Genomic DNA, 18,523 nt, shown 5'->3' on the forward strand with positions numbered 1-18,523 from the left:
CCTAATGTATTTAAGTTGCTGCAGAACAATACTGCTTTATCCTCTGTAGAAAACTTCATTCCTTGTCTTGTCATTTTTATTGTTCTAGTGGTAGTGAATAAAACCCTGCATCTGTTCCTCAGCAAGGACTTAATCCCAAGCTCACTGAATTCATTGGAAGAGCCTCCACTGGTCTGTGGATCAAGCTCTTTAGCTCACAAACAAATGCTCTTTGTGAAAATATGCTATTTGAGAATTATACAGAGGAGATAACAGAGGTTCCTTATTTCTAAAATAATGACTGCTCTTTAAACCCTTTTTGCTGTGCCTGCTGAGTTGGAGAAATAATATGCAACTGTACACAATTGTTGAAGAATCGTAGTCTGCAATTATCTTGCCCCAGCAGTTGATATAAACCTTAAATATGTAACGCTGTGGTAACAAATAGTGCTATATTTATATGGATCTTCCTATGCATGCAGTAATTCAGAAAATACAGATGTACTCCCTGCTTCTGAGGGTGTCCAGGTTCAATCAGGCAAGCTGAACATAAGCAAGGCATCTTTCAGGACTGCCTTATGTTGGTGTTATTGATGAAGCAGACTTGAAAGAGGGATTTGTAGAATAAAAGAAGGATACTGCTGAATGGGATTCTTTTTTCCTATGCTTTGGAAAAAGAACAGACTGAATGGAGACACAAAGCCCACAGTAGCAGAAAGAAACGGGGACTATTGTGGAAGAGGGTACAAAGAGACTAAGATAAGGCAGGAGTAATCAAAGCAGAAAACATTGGCTGGAGTAGAAGTTATATACAACTTTAAATGAAACCTTATGTGATGGTTTGAGTGTTACTCACTCCCCCACACTTTGGAAAATCACCCAGACTAGACTCAGCCACTCTGGAAATTGAATGAAGCTTTCTATTTACAGCTTAGCACAATATACAAGCAGATATTTACAGTATATGCAGAGATATACAAGTTAAAAAGTAATACAGAAACACACCAGCCCTCTCAGAAACCAGAGTCCCCAGGAGGTACTCCCAACCACCCTTCCACCTTCCTCCCACGCCTCTACCTTACCCAGGATTTTTGCCTTACGCTCAAGGTGGCCTGGAGGGTTGGCCAGGAGGTTTAGGAAGCAAGTGGATTAGTCATACAGATGGCAAGTTAGGTTAGAGAGGAAAGTTCAGCCCCAGAGAGACAGAGAGTGACTCTTATCTGTGTTTGTGGTTTTGTTCTTATACATCTCAGCAAGCCTATGAGTGAAGTAGACATCACCACTGTCTCCTTTTCACAGCCTATAATCTAATTCTTCTCACCAAAACATTCTAGCCAGGCTCAAACTAGCACACCTTACATCTCCCCACTTGCAATGGCCGCATTTTCCACAAGAAGGAGGGAGTGCCATGAGTCAGTTTTGCAGTGGTATCCTCATGAGTGGACAGTAAACCCAAAAAGTTCTTCTTTACATCATCACAGGTAATGAATACTTCTTCGGATTTTTTTCTTTTGAATATTTTTTTTTTCTTTTGAATGCTTTCCACCATATTTCTTGTGGAAGGGAAGTAACAGTTCTTGTGAACCATAGAGAGCACAATACCAGTGAAATTTGGCTGTTTTGCAACTGCAGAACAGTAACTTCTTTGTGTGGGCGCAGATTACACCAACAGTTACTACTGGGTATTACTCCTGTGACAGAATCATTTGCAGTAAAATACGCTGCAGTGTGTCGTAAGTGCTGGCAAGGCTACACAAGTAGTTTGTAAGTCGATGATGACTAAAACAGTTTATGGAGCTGGTACTAAAACATTACTCACTCAAGGAGTCACATTTAAATCAATGAGCTTACTCATGTAGCCTGTTGCTAGATAGAGATCTTGCCAAGCTCTTCCAACACATAATAGATGTGTGTAAATGGTCTTGTTAGTCAGCTGAGTAACTTCAGAAAATAATTTTCAAGTTCATACTATTTGAACCCTGTAACCACAGCTAAGGTCCTGTTATGTTCTGCGAACCACTGACCTGTCCTAAAATTCATTGACTCCTATAGGCAGTTAAGGCAAAGTGACTTGCCTTCAGTAACACCACAGGTGAACAGCAGCACTGGGAATAAAACAGGGATCTCCGGTCAGTTCCCTGCTGGCAGCTCCCTGCCTCTGTAATACTCAAGATTTCATCCCCATAGTGAACATAAAAAATTTATGAATGTGACCTCCGAATTTCCCACAGCTTCTCTTCTATTTGAGTGACAGATCTCTGCATGAATATTTTTATACATGCACAGAGAATACACAGAAGTACCAATTTCATCTCATATGCATTAGCGCAAGCCAGTGCACTCCCTCATCCAGCTCATCTACATGTTACCCTGCAGTCAGAGAAATAACCAGAACCACAAGGAAAGGAAAACAAATCTAATCACAAAAATTGTTGACAGCTAATCTAAGACAATTAAAAATCTGCATGCCAAGCAAAACTCATTTTTCACACTCAGTGAAACAGTCAGTGCAGACACTACCAGATCAGGCATAATATTTCAGGACTGTATTTCATTTTGGAAATGTTATAAAAGTGCCTGGCACATCCAGCATCATTATCACAGTGTTTTCCTTCCTTTCTTCATTCTGCAGTGCTCTCAGCATCTTCGGGAGTTCATAGAGACTAACAATAGTGTGCTGGGCTGTAAAACAGCAGTCTGAAAGAAATTCTTACAGATGGGAAGAAGTATCCCCAAATTATTCTTCATTTGAAGGTTTGCTGCATAACAGTAAAAAAATCTGCATCACTGAAACTAGGCTCCTATACAGTGACAAGATGTCAAAGCAAAGACTCTGAGTAACCCCTCTGTCTCCTGGACAAAGCAGGAGCAGCAGATACAGATATGGCTTCACTGCCTTCTCTCCTTATTTCTGTCTTCTGTCCTCCAAACATATTTATCTTTCATTTCCTTCTTTACCTACCACCCTAAACTGCCCCATATCTCTTCCTCTTTCTAACTCCAGATACTCTCTCTGTTGGCAATGGCTCTGTCCTCTTTTTGCTCATGGAAAAGGACACATCTGTACAGAGGCAGACTGTAAACTAGGTCAACTTATGTGGCAGAGGAAAGGGGGTGGGGGAAGACTAGAAATAAGAGCTGTTCAAGGTCTCACAAGCATGTGGCCCAGTTGTGAGAGGTGTTGAGGATTTGCAGTTCCAATGGGACTTAAGTGGCACCAGTCTTCATGGTCATAGGCTGTGCACATAGAAACACACCCTGAGTTTTGCAGACCGCTACAAAGAGAATTTCAGATATGTGGTTGCACTTCCTTTAGCCTTCCTAAGTACCTTTCTCCAGTCTCAGAATCTCAGGGGGATTTTTTTGTTTTCTACATGTCCAGCACAGCCCCTTGTGATGTACCTTGGAGGAGGATGAGGTAACATTGGCAATGACATATCCCTTTTCAATTCACAGGTCACATAAAACAGTCTTAAAATTAAGTTATTTTCTTGACAGGCATTGGTTTAATGCAGCTGATCTTGGTACTCTTCCTGCTTCCAAAATTTTTAGGACAATACTGACTAATCTTGCAGTTATTTACATAAATGTATTTTTAAAACACAGCAAAAATTAGGGAAGGCTACACTCTGGCAGAGATTAATTCCATCTTCCCCATACCTGATGCCCTCTCTAATGCTGGGGTTAAAAATTATAGAGAATTGACAAAATACATCTTTAAACCAGAACTGTAGGCCATCATTTTTCCCCCCCTGCTGTTACAACTGTTGAAAATGCAAATTAGAAGCAATAGACAAAACTCATTAAAACATGCATTTGATTTCCTCTGTGGTACATTAGTCACGTGCTACCTAATTAATACTCAGTAAATGCATCTCTGTCATAAGGAAAAAACCCTAACCAACAGACCATCTAAACCAAAATTCAAAGAGTTTAAGTGTCATTTGTGATGCTGTTTTATCTAATGGAACAGAATCTGTGCTGCAGTCGTGCAGTTCATGCATAAGACCATTAAGCCAGAGAGGAACAGAAGGTAACAACTGGAAGAAGAGGGCAGAAGGGTGGGAAGCCAGAAGAGGAGGCAATGTAACAACTTTGGTTGCTATGAATAGAAATGATTTTTCTCTATAGTGCAGTACTACCGGTCTCCAAAATATGAGGTCTTCAAAAGGTGTGTGATTGGACTATGCTTATTTTAATTAAGTTTCTGAGGCCTGGAGGGGACCTTTCTGAATGGCTCTGAAGTTTTTTGCATCTCAGATTGATTTATTTTCTTCCTGCTTTTCCTTGTGGTAAATGGCACATTTATTTTCTAGCAGTTGAAGGTTCTAAAAACCCAACATGGTCAGACTTGTGAAACATCCAAAAGCGATACCACCCTCATGTTTCTCTTTCTCCCTCTCTCCTCCACAGTTTCACATTGTTGTTTGGATGGCATACTTATCTGGGGGGGTGCAGACCCATGCACCTGTGGGTAGGTTGGTGGGTGTGAGCAGAAATGCAGCTTCATGCAGTTGTTTCAGTAAGCCATTGCAGTCGTAGCTTCCCTTTGCTTCCTGCCCATCACCTGCAAAGAGGCTGAATAGAGCTGTACTGTAGTTGTAGTAGCACATGCCCTGCGTAGTTGTGCTGCATCCTGGAAGAACAAAGAGTAGGAGTGCTGTCTTGGGGCAGGTAACCAAACTGGAAACATTCCTAGATGGTGCAGTGAAAGACACCTTTGCACAGAGCTGGTCTCCCCCTTCCTGCTTCCCATGCCATAGGTTTGTCTGTACCATAATCTTTGTGCTTTCGGACACATACATTTGCAAAGAGGACCATGGCTACATAAACTAAATTACAAAGATAACTTCTTAGTGATATTAATAGCACCAGCATATAATTCTGCAGATATGTATGCATCTATTTTCTTATACCGCTAACTTTTGTTATAAGCCTTTTTCTCTATCACAGGCATTCAGATACACACCACATGTCCATGCATCAGCCTCTCTGTCCTTGGTGCCTCACCAGAGGATGAATTATCAACAGCAACATGTAACCTTCCAGTTAAAACACTGGCACCTGGAGAGCAGGGGATAGCAAATGTGATGGTAAACTTCAGTACAGACCTCAGAGAACTAGAGGTTTGCAAACCTTATGCCTGTGCAGTGCAAATACAGAGATGTTAATTGGGTTAGAAAGAAAGGACACCTGGATTAATGCAATCTATCTGAGAAGAGTCAACATTGCTGCTGTAAAGTCTTGCCTTAAACAAACCTCTTGGAGGTCTCTGAAAGGGTCAATGAAAACGTGGATAAGGGTGATCTAATTTCCATATCAGACTGGGTTTCTAAAAGGCTCTTGACAAAAGCTTTTAAGGAGACTAAGCAATGACAGCAAGAGGGAAAGCCCTGATATGGCTCAGTAATTGCTTAGAAGATAAAATGCAAAGTACAGGAATAAATGACCCGTTCTCACAATGGAGGGAGATGCTGGACGGTGTGGGGTTCTCCAAGGGTCAGTGGTGGGACATGTGTTGTTCAGAATATTTGTATATCACCTGGGAAAAGGAATTAAATACCCAGGTTGGCTATTTGACTACTTGGGTCAGTAATGAGGAGAAAGACTGTGAGGAACTAATCACCCAAGGACATTATGAGGCTGACTGAGCAACGTAAGAAACTCAGTGTAAGCAAATGCAAAATGGTACACACGGTGAACAGTCATGAGTGTGAAAATGGTGGGTTCTGAGCTGGTTGTTGCATGAGCAAAATCACAAGGTTATGACAGAGATTCATAGAAATGTCAGCCTTGTGCTCAAAAATTCCTCATGTAATATTATAACGTTGATAGTGGCACTGTATGAAACCATTTTTTGCCCACATCTTAACTAGTATGTGTTTGCCTCAGATATGTTCTATCAAAACAGGATGATATTCAAGAGGATAAGAGGTACAGAACCGTCTATTGACAAAGGATCTTGTGAGCAATTTACAGCTTGACTGAAAACTCAGGAGAAGGAATGATTTAAAATGATTGCAATGGAGGTCTCCAAGTCCACGAGCAGCTCAAAGAAAGGTTTAGGAGCTGTTCATGATTTCCAGCATAGCAAGTAAGATGATAACTAAGTTTACATCGAAACCAAAAGTAAAAGGCAGAAGAAGGGTGGCAGACCAGTGGAAATTCTTGCCAGAGCCTACTGTGGTTCCAGGGGACATCTGAAGATGTGCATCGAAGTCAGGCCTACTGTACTGTCCAAAACGTTTTAACGGAAGAAAGAGGAGGAGGGGATATATTAAAAAAAAAAAAAAAAACAACCAAGCAAACAATCCAAATCACTTAACTCAATCGAACAACTACCCCAAAACACAAACAAGCACAAACAATGCAATGCAATAAAACAAGCCCAAACAGTAGCTAGGCTTCCTCAGGTTTAGGAAGCCCGTGAGCTACCGGCGGCGGAGAGCTCCCGCTCCGCACATCCCCCCGGGGCGGGCCGCAGGGATGGCGGGGCCGCCGCTGCTTCCCGCCGGAGCTCGCCCCCCCCTAGGGCTAGGATCTCTCCCCCGCTCCCCTCCCGCATCCGTAACAGGAGAGGGCTGGCAGCCGGGCGGGTAACCCGAGCGCGGCGGGGCCGACAGCACGGGGGGGATGTGCGGAGCCTCTGCGGGACGGGACGGGACGCGACGGGGCGGGACGGGGAGGGACGGGGAGGGAGGTGGCTGTGCCCCCCACTTCCTGGCGCCGACGAAGGGGGCGGGCGAGGAGGGGAGGAGGAGGGGGAGGAGGAAGAGGAGGAAGGGGGGACTCGACGTGCCGGGGCTGAGCGCGGAGCTGGCGGTGCACGCTGGGCGCCGGAGGAGCGGCCGCGCTTTGGAGAGGTACCTCCGCGCACGGGGCTGCGCTCTGTCCTTGCGCCTCGCGTTCATTTCTCTGTGTGTCCGTGTGCGAGCGCGGCTCCGGGTGCGCAGGGAGGCGGCGGTGGCTGCGGCTCCGGCGGGCTACGGGCGGTGGATGCAAAGGTGGAAATGCTGGGGAATGGGGAGGGGGTAACAAAGCCGAGCGGGAGAGGTAGTGGCGGGGGGGGGGTGGGGGGGGGGTGGGGGTGTGGTGTCGGCAGAGATGCGAGAAGGGGCAGGGGAAAGGCGAGGAGGGGCACCGGAAAGTCGAGGAGGAAAGATGCAAACGCAGAGACGGAGAGGCGAGGAGGGGAAGGGAGAATGGAAATGCGGGGAGGGGAAGGGAAGAGGCAAGGACGGAAGGGATGCTGGCGGGGGGAACCTATCCTTGCCCTCGCCCACCCCGCGAGGTGTGTCCTCCATCCGCGCAGGAACCCCCACGCCTGCACATTCCCCCGGGCCGGGAACAGTTGGAGGTGGCGAGGGTGCTGCCGGTCTCCGGGGATGCTGAACGGGGCGCGGGGTGCGGGTTACAGAGAGCTGGGTCTGTGAGCGAATCCCTTTGGTGTCCCCAGGTGGAGGGGAAGCTCTCGAAGGACGCTTGGCGGCGACTTGTGGGTCCGAGGGGTGATTTGCATCCCTCCTTGGGAACGGCCGCTGTGCACGAGAGCTGATCGGGCTGGGGGGAGCAAGGAGGGGTGAGAGTGGCTTGGAGTGGGTTTGGTAAGATCCCGAGGCACCCGTGACGAAATTATTTTTTAATTAGCATGTTTTTTTCATGGCGATCTGAATTTTTCCAGGACTCCTCTTTTTGAACCGAAAAATCTCCTATACCTCTGTTGAAAGTCTTCCTATTTTTAGCTCGCTCAGTAAGGGTGAAGCGTGAGTTTCACCTATTTTATTTCTTTTTATTTGGCTTCTGCTTAGGACCACTGCAGCGTAAACTTCTCAAACATTGGTGTCTCTTCCTAGAAAGTTACTGGAATTATGACTGAAGTGGGCAGGCAGACAGCTACTGTGGGTATCAGTGTTTGAGTCCCTGATAACATCAATCATTAGCCATAAAGAGCAGTTAACATCATGGAGTTCGGTTTTTATCTTGAGATGAATCACTTATCTGCTCCTAGAAGATGTACATTAGGGCAGTAAGTACCAGCCTAATGTTAGAAGAGATAGAGCAGAACCCCAAGTTGTGATTTTAACGGTGAAATAAACATGTCATTTTATTTTGAGCTGTGATTGGCAGTTCAACATTGTAATGATATCCCCTGATTCTAGCATTGTCTCATAGCTCTGGTATGTCAATTTGTATTCATGCTGTGTAAGTGTTTTGCAGAGGTTTTGCCTATCTGGCAGGGATTTATTTCACTTTCACCATTACATTTTCTGGTTTCACCAGCCTCAGGAACCCAAGGAAGGTATATACATCAGTATCTGCGGCGGTACAAAACTTGGTTTTCCTAAGTGCAAGTTACTTCATATGTATTTGAGGTCATAGCTTTTGTGTCCCTACACACACAGCAGAGGATGACGCTATAGCTGAAATTGTGTTCGTTTTAGTGTATTCCTTGTAAGTATTTCCATCTGGTCAGTATGATTGTGTGCTTACTCTGTTTATCTTCATTGTTTCTGAATGCCAGTCCATTTGCTGCCCTTTGATACCCTCTGCCAAAGTAAGTTTGCACACATTTAAAATGTTACATACAGATGCTGGCTTTAGATAACTGTCAAGTTCCTTTTTGGTGTTAGTTTTCAAGCACCTGCCTAAAGAGTATAGGTCCTGGGTGAGCTCTTAAGTAATTTAAACCTTATTTATAGATGTCTTATAAAGTACTGGTAAGTAGTAGTTTTTGCAGCAGCTGATGGTTATTTTCCTTATCTGTGGACGTGAAGCTTCTCTACTAAGAGATGTGTCTGCAACTGCCCAGTCCTTTTAAATCCCTCTAAAAGCCTGTTGACTTCAGCCAGAATTTTGTCTAAGTGAAGAATGCGGGATCATATGGCTGACAGCATGAAAAGTATACACAGCAGAATCCTGGGCAGTTTGGTGCATACTTTGATCATGGGATAAGTTAATTCATGTCTGGTTTGTCTTGTCTAAACTGCAAACTCATTTTTGCTATGGGATACACGTGCTGATTTAGCAAGCACTATTGATACTGCATTTTTAGCAAGACACGAAGAGCTACATAATGCAACATCTAGAACTGTCCCTATTATTGCCATTCACAGTGTGAACTTTCTCTTGCTGCCATGCTGCAGCAGTGATTGTCAGGCAGTTCTGATCAGCAGTTCATAGTTGTGGGGTGAACAGATATGCTCAAGCTGCCAAAAACTGTCTTTGGTGGCTGTGTCTCCTAGCAGGCTATGCCGAAGGGACGTATCTTGGTTCTCACTAGGCTGATTCTTTGTATTTGTTTTGATGCCACTATTTAATGACAATACCCTAGCAAAATTCTGAAGTCATTATTCATTGACCAAAATTTGTTTCCAATACGCCCACCCACTAGACAGCCCCTTGAAGCTGACATGGGTAGCTGATATGGAGTCAAATTAAGTGAAGGGAAAAAAGAGAAAAAAGTTGGCCTGTTTATTTATGATGATGCTTACTTACCTGAGTACTGCATTTGTCCTGTAGAGAGATGCTCTTTAATTGACCTTGGCCACTTGAGTACAGCTCTATAAGGTTGTGAAGTGTAACAGCAGCACTAAAGGCCAGCAAGTGCAGGTCTCTCTCTAATTTATATAATTCTTTTTGAACAATATGCCAAAAAAGCACTAGTTTGCTTCTGCATCTCCAAAGTTTCCAGTTATTTCTGCTTAAATAATTGCAAGGCTTTGGGTTGTATTGCTCTGGTAAATTAGTATTCCACATACATCTGTTTAATCATTGTGAAGGATAAATGCTAATTACTTATGGCAGGACAAATGCAGCTGAGTGAAGTCCATAGTCTATGAACTCTCTCGTTTGGGATTCTTCCGCTGATAAGTAATATACCTTGATGGTGAGGGACCTGGAGGATGATTCTGTCAGGGTTTAGTCTTCAGTAGAGAAGCAAACCTGTCAGTCTTCGACCTCTGTCCTGAGGTAGGTCAATTTGAGTTGGTTTTCATCTCAGCTATTTTAAAAAGTGATCATAGAATCAGATAAAGCTTTGGGTAGGAAGGGACCTCTAAAGGTCATCGAGTCATTTAGTAAACTTCCTGCCATAAGCTGGAGTATAGGAAGGGTAAGAAAGCTCTTCGGAGAGACCTGGACAGTCTGGATCAATGAGCTGAGACCAATCACATGGTCTTCAACAGGGCAAAGTTCTGAGTCTTGCACTTGGGTTGCAACACCATGCAACACTGCAGGCTTGGGGGCGAGTTTCTGGAAGCTACCCCACAGAAAAGGACCTGAGGATGCTGGTTGACAGCCAGCTGAACATGAGCCTGTGGTGTGCTCAGGTGGCCAAGAAGGCCAAGGGCATCCTGGCCTGCATCGGGAGCGGCATGGCCAGTAGGATTAGAGAGTTGATTGTCCCCCTTTGCTTGGCACTGCTGAGGCCACGCTTTGAGTACTAGATTCAGTTTTCTTTGAGTACTAGATTCAGTTTTGGGTGCCACAGTAGAAGAGAGACATCGAGGTGCTGGAGCATGCCCAGAGAAGGGCAACAAAGGTGGCAAAGGGACTCAACTGAGAATAAGTCTTATGAGGAGCAGCTGAGGGAGATGAGGTTGTTTTGTCTGCAGAAAAAGAGGCTGGCGGGGATACCTTGTTGCTCTCTACAACTACCTGAAAGGAGGTTGTAGAGAGGTGGGTCTTAGTCTCTTTTCACAAGTCACAACAGACAGGACAAGAGGAAAAGGCATCAGGTTACACCAGGGGAAGTTTAGCTTAGATAGTAGGAAAAATCTTCCCTGAAAGCCTTAAAGACTGGAGCAGGCCACCCAGAAAAGTGGTTGATTTTAAAAGACACATATTTGTGGTACTCAAGGATATGGTGTAGTAGTGGCCCTGGTAGAGCTAGGTAATGGTTGGATTTGGTGATCTTGAAGCCATAGCAATCGTGTGATTCTGTGATCTTCAGCTGGGTCAGATTGTCCAACCTGACCTTAAATGTTTCCAAGGATGGGGCATCTACCACCTCATTGGGCAATCTGTTACAGTATTTCATCACTCACATGTAAAAATATTTCATCACTCACATATAAAAATATTTATTCCTTGTATCTAGTCTTAAGTTAATATCTTAGTTAAAAACCATTACCCCTTGTCCTGTCTCAACAGATCCCAATAGGAAGTTTATGCTCGTCTTTGTTATAGCTCCCCCTTTAAGTCCTGAAAGGCCTTCGTAAGGTCTCTAAGAGACTTCTCCAGGCTGAACCACTCCAATTTTCAGTCTTTCTTCATAGCTGACACATTCCGTCCCTCTGATCATTTTTGTGGCCTACTCCAGATGTGCTTCTACAGTTACATATCTTTCCTGTACTGAGGATTCCAGAGCCAGACACAGTGCTTGAGGTGAGGTCTCACCAGAATGGAGTGAAGCAGCAGAATCACCTCACAACCTGCTGGCCACTCTTCTTCTGATGCAGCCCAGGATGTGACTTGAGATGTCTGTTTTGAGCTGATAATGTAAATTCTACCTCTGGGATCCAAGAAGCATGGGAAGTGCTTTCAGAAAGTCAGTCATCTAATATACTGCAGATTAGGAAGATTATTTAAAAGAGCCCAGTGGCACACTGTCATCTTAGCCATTGTGGTTGACGTCAAGAATATAGATGGAGGATAGCATAGAATCATAGAATCAACCAGGTTGGAAGAGACCTCCAAGATCATCCAGTATAACCTATCCCCCAGCCCTAGCCAGTCAACTAGACCATGGCACTAAGTGCCTCGTCCAGTCTTGCCCTGAACACCTCCAGGGACGGCGACTCCACCACCTCCCTGGGCAGCCCATTCCAATGGCAAATCACCCTCTCTGTGAAGAACTTTCTCCCAACATCCAGCCTATTTTTTCTGTGATCAAGTGAGAATCATGGTAAATCAGTACTGAACTGTGTACAAAGCTTTTAAAAAGATATATTGAACACTAACTTCAGGAGACCACGAACATATCTTTCTTCTTCCTGAGAAACGAGTCTCAAGTGCAGAAGTTTCCCAACTGTAAAATGGGACTCTTGTTTCTTCCTTTCTGTCCTTCACATTGGAAGATCTTCAGGGCTGTTGGCACAGTTTTGGTGTAGCACAATGTGTTGAAACTGTAATTTGAGCTGCTATTGGAAGATTCATCCTAGTTTATAAAAGAACAAACCCAAACCCAGCATTGTAGCTACTGTTAAAAATTATACACTACAGAAATCTAGACCTTTTTTGTCATCCCTTATCTCCCAAGTAATTGTTTTCCCAATACCGTTTTGGTCTGGCATTGTGGCAAAAAAAACAAGAAGTATGTTTTTCATATTAAAAGTTCTAGGTTACTGATTCAAATTCTGGAATTATTTTTGATGATGAGCAACCTGCAGTAATCCATTCCAACTATAAATCATTTCAAAAGAGATCCTTTGGCTTAAGTTTACCATTAATGAGAGTTCAGAGTTTCACTTTTTATTTCACAGTATCACACAGTATCATCAGGGTTGGAAGAGACCTCACAGATCATCAAGTCCAACCCTTTACCACAGAGCTCAAGGCTAGACCATGGCACCAAGTGCCACGTCCAACCTTGCCTTGAAGTGCCCCAGGGACGGCGACTCCACCACCTCCCCGGGCAGCCCATTCCAGTGCCCAATGACTCTCTCAGTGAAGAACTTTCTCCTCACCTCGAGCCTAAATCTCCCCTGGCGCAGCCTGAGGCTGTGTCCTCTTGTTCTGGCGCTGGCCACCTTACCTTTGCTAAGGGTAAGATGCTGAGTTCACAGGAGAAAGCAGAACTGTGCCTTTAGAGTAATTCTTCAGAAATGTGGTAAAATACTTAGGTGTAACAAGACTTGAGTGTTATATCACTTGATACCATACTTACACACAATATACTGCAAAAGGGAAGATTTTTCCCTAGGTACTGCTTCACAGAGAAAATAAAACAGAGGAAAACAGTAATGCATTTAAAATGCAGCAAATTCCCTTCAAATTGTATGTACGTCTTTGGAAGGGTTAGGTTTATTGCCTTGAAAGAGCTGCATAAACGCCTGGGAAAACCTTGGTATGTGCTACTGAATCACAAAACCATCTTGTGTGCATTTTGGAATTTTCTCTTTTTTTTTTTTTTTTTTTTTTTGGCTTTATCTGACTGACTAAAGAGATGAATCATGGTCCAGGGGGAAAAAAATAATGAATCCCCCCCCCCCCCCGGCTCCACTCACCCCCCCCGAAATCTGTTGATTCCACTGATATCTTCTATGATTCTGGACATAATTTTCCATTTCCTTGGTGTTAAAAAGGAGAAACTTTTTGGCATGTAATCTGCTAAAGTCTCAGCGCTTCCTTTAAAAGGGAATGATTCTCCATGCCTTTTTTTTTCCCTGCATGTTTTTGTGTTGCTTTGCATAACATCTGTTTCTAAGAAGTATGTATGGATCAGGAAAACTCTTTAAGGGTGTAGTGCCTGTAGTACTACTGCTGTAAGGTGGCTTATGTGATTTATTCCTTTTCTAGCAGCTAATTGTACCAGCTTACTAAAGTAGTGAGAAAAACTATCTCATGCTTTGACAGTCGCAAAATAGCTTCAAACTGGTGGCTTGTTTGGATTGTACTGATTTAAACAGGAAAAAAAACCCAACACCAAAACAGAACAGCCAACACTCTAAAACCACAGTCACCACTGTCTAGCTTAGTATATGACAATTTTGTGAACTGAGCCTGGGTGCAAATGCAAATACACGAGGGCATATGTAGCTTCCTTCCTAACAGTTTTGCTCTGGGCCTGATATTTGACATCACAGCTGTTATTTTTTTGTCTAGTAAATCCAAGAATTCAAGCAGACATCTTGTGCCTCATTATCTGGGGCAGTGGCATCCACATTGTTTGAGTTCAGCTTAGTAATATCTATTTCCGCCCCCCCCCCAGTACTCTGAGGAAAAATACAGCTCCATCTGTGTAGATGATTGGAGTGCCCTATTTCTGTGTCTCCTTAAATATGGGGCAAGTTTAGTAGTGCCAGTTGAGAATAATTCCCTAATAGGATTGCTAATACACAACCCAGATCCACCTATGTTTGAAAAAACTTCACTTTTAAGAAATTCCCTTTTTTTTTTTTCCAATAAGTCATCTGGGGCAGGCTTCAGGAAGACATTAGACCAGATATAGGAACCAGGTGAAATGTGTACTTTACTAGCATGCTGGACAAAACACTGCTGTGAAACTAATTAAGTCAGTATAAATCTATTAATAAAGGTTGCAGTTTTGCCAGAAGAGTAGAAGATTATTTTTTTGTTAAAGCAGGTGATGTTTAACCAGGAAGTTTTGAACAAAGCCTTTGTCTCTTTAGCTTTGTTCTCTTAGAAATTTATCACATCACTCCTGCAGCTTGATAAGAAAGAATGTGAAGCCAGTCTCAAATCCTTAAATACTATTCTATCAACTTGCCTCATAAATAGGTCATTTTACTTCCAATTTTAGAGTTCCCCGTTATCTGCTACCCTGCCCCAAGAGTGAGTGCAAGAACAAGTTTTTGCTGGTGATGCTCTTGAGAACCCACATGTTGATATGGGAACTACTATCATTAAACCCACATAGTCACTTAACCTGCTTTTAAAACAGGCAAAGTAGATGGAAGGTGAAGGGTATGTTGTGGTTTGTGTCATGGTATGGTGTTCTAGATGTCCCTGTGTTTTCAAGATGTGTTTTACTGGCACAGATTTTTCTCACTGAGGAGAGAAGGTCCGTGATCAGCCAAAGTCTGAGGACTGGGTATGTGAGGGAGTGGTTTGTCTTGATTTCTGTAAGGCATTTCACACTGTCTACTACAGCATCCTCCTTTCTACACTGAGGCAATGTGATCTGGATGATCAGGTAGTGAGGCAGGAGTGGTGTCCCACTGTAAGGGGAGAGGTCTGACTGCCAGGCTGTTTGCTGCTTGGAGACAACTCAAAATGTCTCTGTGATGGGATTCCATTTATGCCATCGGCCAAGGGTGCACTGTGGTCATTTTAATTCATTGGAGTGTGAAGCCTACAGAACCACACATTAAAGGAGGATCGGTGCCTGGGCCTGAAGACACCAGGTTGACCTTACCAGATTCCAGATCCTAGCAATTCTTAGACTTTTGACGGGTGTCTGTCAGGCTTTTGTGTTTGTTGAGGCAGTTGTACCTGCCACAGCTTGCTCTGCCTGTCTATACAGAGGAAAATTCTACCAAGGGGAAGTCACGTTTGACCAACCTGATAGCCTTTTATGAGGACATATCCGGGTGGACAGAAGATGGTAAAGCATTTGGCACCGACTCCCACAGCATCCTTGCAGCTAAACTGAGGCAGTGTGGTCTGGATGATCTGGTAGTGAGGTGGACTGCAAAGTGGTTGAAGGAAAGAAGTCAGAGAGTTGTGATCAATGAGATGGAGTCTCGTTGGAAGCCTGTAACTAGTGGAGTCCCTCAAGGGTCAGTACTGGGACTAGTTCTGTTCAGTATATTCATCAATGACCTGGGTGAGGGCACAGAGTGCACCATGAGCAAGTTTGCTGATGACACCAAACTGGGTGGAGTGGCTGCCACACCAGAGAGTTGTGCTGCCGTTCATTGAGACTTGGACAGGCTGGAGGGTTGGGCAGGGAGAAATGGAATGAAATTCAGCAAGAACAGGTGTAGAGCATTGCACCTGGGAAGGAACAACCCCAGGGATCAGTATAGGTTGGCAACTGACCTGCTGGAAGGCAGCAAAGGAGAAAAGGATCTGGAGGTTGACCGTGATCCAGGAATGGCCAAGAAGGCCAATGCCATTCTGGGGTGCATTAGAGAGAATGAGGTTGAGAGAGGTTCTCCTGCTCCTCTACTCTGCCCTGGTGAGGCTGCATAGAAGTCATAGAAGTCATAGAATCAACCAGGTTGGAAGAGACCTCCAAGATCATCCAGTCCAACCTAGCACCCAGCCCTAGCCAGTCAACTAGACCACGGCACTGAGTGCCTCATCCAGTCTTTTCTTGAAGACCTCCTGGGACGGTGCCTCCTGTGTTCAGTTCTGGGCCCCCTAGTTCAAGAGGGACATAGAAGTGCTTGAGAGAGTTCAGCACAGTGCCACAAAGATGATTAAGGGAATGGAACATCTCTGCTATGAGGAGAGACTGAGGCACCTGGGCTCTTCAGCTTGGAGAAGGGGAGACTGAGAGGTGACCTCATCAGTGTTTATAAATATGTAAAGAATGAGTGCCAGGAGATGGAGCCAGTCTCTGCTTGGTGATGCCCAGTGACAGGGCAAGGGGCAATGAGTGGAAGTGGAGGCACAGGAAGTATCATGGAAACATGAGGAGGACTTTTTTCCCTTGTGAGTGAGACAGAACACTGAAACAGGATGCCCAGGGCAGTTGTGGAGTCTCCCTCTCTGGAGATATTCAAAACTTGCCTGGATGTGTTCGTGTGTGATCTGGTCTAGGTGATCCTGCTCTGGCAATGGAGTTGGGATGGATGATCTTTCAAGATCCCTTCCAGCCCCTGACATTCTGTGGTTCTATGATTCTGTGAAATGTAACCACAAGAGTTCCAACACATTGACACCTCACTGTTGTATTTTATCAACTGCTTGCAGCTGACCCAGGAACACACCAGGGCTGGTTTCCAGCAATATTGTTCTGACATAGCTTGGCTCAGCTCAGCAGGGCTCTGAGAGTGATCAAGTCCTTCATTGTTCCTTGCTCCTTCTGCTGGTTGCAATCACCAAAAAGCAAAATTCAGCCAAAGCTGTGGTCTGATTCCTTGAGGTCTTTTCACTTTCTCTGCATGTGTTCAATATTTTTGTAAAATCAATTAGTTTGGACAAGACTCTGAAGGTCATCGAGTTCCACCATAAAACTGTTTACAGCAATTCTGTAGTTTTCTCTTGTGAAAGCAGTGGATATGCTGAAATTGGTTTAGTCAAACCAACCATTTGAATATTCTGTCCAGGTACAATGAGTAGCATGGAAGAACCTGTGCTAGCTTTAGGTGCTGTTGTTTAACCTGGTAGAAGCCAGAGTCTGTCCTGCATCCACCTGGTGCTGACTGCCGCTGTGAAGCTTTCCATCACTATCTTGGGGCTGCCTCTAGTTTATGCTTTCACTTTTTCTCTCCTGGTTCGATTCCCAGCATTGTTTAGTCAGAGACATAACTCATTTCCTTCATATATTTTATTGCCAATTAAACCTTGTTCTTCCTCTTTGATTCTTGAGTTCATATGAGACTTGAATTTCCTTTGAATTCCTAAGGAACAGCAGCTCCAAGGAAGCAGAGCAGCAACCATACTTTGGGGTGTTTGGAATTCAGGTTGTTCCACCTGAAATACTTCATAAGAGAAGCCAGCACAGGCTGAAGAAGTGCCCATTTATTTTCTGCAAATGAAGCCTTTCAATATCATTTTTGATGGGCTCTCTCAGCATCCCTGTCTTGTTGCCTCTTTGACTTTCTGGGCCTACATTTTTACTCCATCTGCAATGTAGAATGTTTTTTATCAACTTGGTGAGTAAGAATTGTCCTGGTACAGTGGGTCAGAATGTATATTGACAAAGATTTCTAGGGAATAGTTCTCACTTCAATTTAAAAATACCTTTTAATTAGTTGACAATTTTGAGCAGGGCATATTTTAAACCCTTGAACTTCTTGAAAATATTTTTTCCCCATCTAATTAATTTAGCAGTAGTAACAGGGGAGCTTGGGTGATACTGAGATTTCCAACAGGACTAGCCTTGAGGGACAAAGCTTGCGTTTGGAGTTGTCACTGGGAAGCTGGCAACAACTACCAGTATATTTAGAGAGTCCTATAGCCATTCAGTGAAACTTATCAGCACATAAGTAGCCAGAATTTAGCTTTAAGTGTTTGTTCCACACAGGTTTTTTCTGAGGTGGTGAAGGTATGACAGTGGCTGAAGTCATGTTCAGATCACAAGTGTTTAGCAACTGAGCTGCACTGGGGCTGACTGGTGCATAAACCAGTCTTTGGCATCAGCTGTGCTGGAAAGAAGAGCCTGTGATAGAATTGCTCTTTCTTGTAGGGGGTTTCTTCTTCATGGCTTTTTGTCAGATGTCATCAGATTGCCTTCTGCTCTGAATAAAATGTTTTTAGACTATTTGGCCTCTTGTTCATTCCCCAGGCCTCTTCATAATTCAGGGTCTTCATCTGCAGAGCAGCAATGGTTTGACAGCAAAATTTCCATGTTCTTTGCTGCCTCTTGTGGGATACGTGGGAAACCCAGAAGTTCAGCTCTCGGACATATCTTGCCTGCTGTGTTTGTTCGCTCTGGCAAGTCATTTCGTCTTGCTGTCCTGGGTAAAGAACATGACTTTTCCAGGATGAGCCAGATAGCAGCTTTGTTGAACCATCTGCTGGAAGCCTTTTATCAGAAAAGGGTGGTATCACTGACCTGATCTCTTGCATCCTCCAAAACTAGATTGTTGTAAGTTTTCTGAAGGGAAATCATGCCAACACCCTATGTTCTCAGCAGTGTGAACTGTTAATAAAGAGACTTTCCAACACAGCCCCAGAGGATATTGTTGAC

At 44.1% G+C, this 18,523-nt stretch overlaps 1 protein-coding gene across 2 annotated transcripts in view; it reads left to right on the forward strand.

Annotated features, from left to right (window-relative positions):
- Positions 1-18,523, forward strand: part of PALM2AKAP2 (PALM2 and AKAP2 fusion) — a 340,888-nt gene that overhangs the window by 209,637 nt on the left and 112,728 nt on the right. The window contains exon 1 of one of the 2 annotated variants that reach the window (XM_064176850.1): positions 6,763-6,842. The exons of the other annotated variant lie outside the window; for it this stretch is intronic. The gene's annotated coding sequence lies outside the window, so the exon portion shown is untranslated. Of the gene's footprint in view, positions 1-6,762; positions 6,843-18,523 lie in introns of those variants that run through there. 2 annotated transcript variants of the gene reach the window in all.

This window comes from Pogoniulus pusillus, chromosome Z (genome assembly GCF_015220805.1).
Source record: "Pogoniulus pusillus isolate bPogPus1 chromosome Z, bPogPus1.pri, whole genome shotgun sequence".
NCBI classification, from domain to species: Eukaryota; Metazoa; Chordata; class Aves; order Piciformes; family Lybiidae; genus Pogoniulus; species Pogoniulus pusillus.